The sequence below is a fragment of the Ciona intestinalis genome, unplaced genomic scaffold (assembly GCF_000224145.3).
Source record: "Ciona intestinalis unplaced genomic scaffold, KH HT000134.2, whole genome shotgun sequence".
NCBI lineage: Eukaryota > Metazoa > Chordata > Ascidiacea > Phlebobranchia > Cionidae > Ciona > Ciona intestinalis.
The window spans coordinates 148,227-150,664 of record NW_004190456.2 but is presented as its reverse complement, the minus strand read 5'-3'; positions in this window follow the sequence as shown (position 1 = coordinate 150,664).

The window sequence follows — 2,438 nt, the reverse complement described above, 5'->3', positions numbered from 1 at the left end:
TTATAACACGGGTGTTCTGTTCCATACACCTCGTGCCCGCTTACGAGTTACCACGTATGTAACTTATTTATCCTCGCATGGCGGGGCAACGGCAGTCGTTATAACACGGGTGTTCTGTTCCATACACCTCGTGCCCGCTTACGAGTTACCACGTATGTAACTTATTTATCCTCGCATGGCGGGGCAACGACAGTCGTTATAACACGAGTGTTCTGTTCCATACACCTCGTGCTCGCTTACAAGTTACCACGTGTGTTACTTTGAGGGTGATAGTTTTCTTTGTTGGTGGCTTTCTATTATACGTGGGATGTTCTGCACCTTTGCACATTCGCTTACGAGATTAATTCCTTTATTAGTATTCCGTATATGGCTGTTAATTTAGACTTTCCCAACCATTAACGCATGCACAACGAGGCGTATTAATTTCCGTTGTAGATTTCCACTTTCGCGCATTAAGGTGTCACATAATATTGTTATATAACCCCACCCTCCCCCGGAGGATTATCTTTCGTATAAAATCGATCCTCCCTTGATTGAAATTGATCCAAAATTAAGCCGCTAACGACCCACCCGCTGTATGACGTACACTTGATCCTTGACGTATATTTCAAAAACTATACTTTGTGACGTTACGAAATATTACGTCACTGATATAGGCTTACAACGTTGGGTCATATATTTGTGTAATATGATATGTTTTCCATCGTACGTATACACCGAATATTTTAACGCACCTGGATTGTTTTTTTTTGTACAAAGGCCCTACATAGGCCGTGGTTCTATTCATTCATTCATTTCATTATTCATTTTTAATATTTGTGTTAATACCTCAAACTGTCATAATGCTTCCCATTGTCTCTCGTTATTTCCCGTGTTTTTGTGCTTTTTATCATATAGAATCTTAGATATACTCTAGTAGGGGAAGATGGGGAACCTTTAGCACATAATATCCAAATATCTTGATTTAACAACGGTCTGTGGAAGTCATGGGGTTATTGTTTTATAATTCTTTGAATGTTATTTTTTTACTACGAAATTGGACTTTAAAAGTGAATGAAAACTAAGCACTATATAAATTAAACTCGTTTTAGGTTGAATTTGAACAACGTTGACATCCTAGTTTTTATTGGTTGGTCGCCTACCCCCATTATATTACAGTCTGTATGTGAAACCCTACGTACACAGCGTTGATTGATGCGTGAACTTCAATTACAACTTAAGTGATTTCGGTCGTTTGCTCCCAACGGTGACACTTTATGTTTTATTAATATCTTAAAATTTCAAACACCGGGCGCCCACCTTTCGTTAAAGGAGGGCGTGCTTTAATATTTCATAGCGACCCACATATAAATAAACGCCATCAATATTCATGCTTTATTTATATAGCCGTCTGTCAAGCGGTCTTTAATCGTTTAAATCACTTGTCAATTTAAAGCAAGCGAGCGCCATCGGTCAAATGGGGCAGGTGAATCGAGACCGTGACACTTAATTGCATTGAAACGGTTTAAAGCGAAGCAGAGTTGCATGGCTATCTTATCGATCCCTCCTGGCGCTCGATTTCCATTTTATGAAGCTTCCCGTTAAATAATGGATGACGAACCGTTGAATCGTCATCAGATTAAATTATACGAGATCGGGAAGTTTTGACGTGCCCGTTTTTTTGTAAACTTTAATGAAGGTCTAATGTAACCAGTAAGGAATTGGTGCTATGAAAATGTAACAGACAAAAATGAAGTTCAAAATATTGTATATTGAAGTATAAATCTACATTTCGCCTAAATGGCATCGTCAGTCTCTGCCAAGAAAACCTAAATATATAACTTTGGCAAAAAATATGACACATTTTGTTCGTATCTCGGTTTCAAATTCAAAAATTGAAAATCATCAATTTAGTTTTTATTAAAGCGGCAAAACAAAACCTTGGGGTTTATATCTAAAAGTTGGAGCCGGAAAGCTGCTGAGGTTTGAAGGTTGTGGATAAAAGTTATTGAACGCTGTTGTCTTTTGGTCAAGAAATATTGCTTTTAAACTACTGAGTTTAAATTAACGTGAAAGTGCTTATACGGAATATGGTTCACAAACTGTGGCGCGACACATCCCCAGGACCTGGGCCATTGGCCTTTAAAGAGTCACATTTCACACAAAACTACAAAAGCCATGGTTTATTCTAGTAAAAAGTTTACGTCACACCGCGGTTGTGTAGTCCTACATAAAAATATGTACCAAAACTATATGCACAATTTCTGCCCCAACTTTTCAATTATTTGTTCGTAAATTTTCTCGAGACACCCGAGCGAGTTTATTCAAAGCACATCCGTTACGGGTTATGCGAGGTTGCATCAAATATGTATTGGATCGATGCTAATGCAACTCAATAGTGATAAAATAATTGAGTTATGTATTCATAAAGCTAAGGTTACCCGGCTGTTATACTTGCA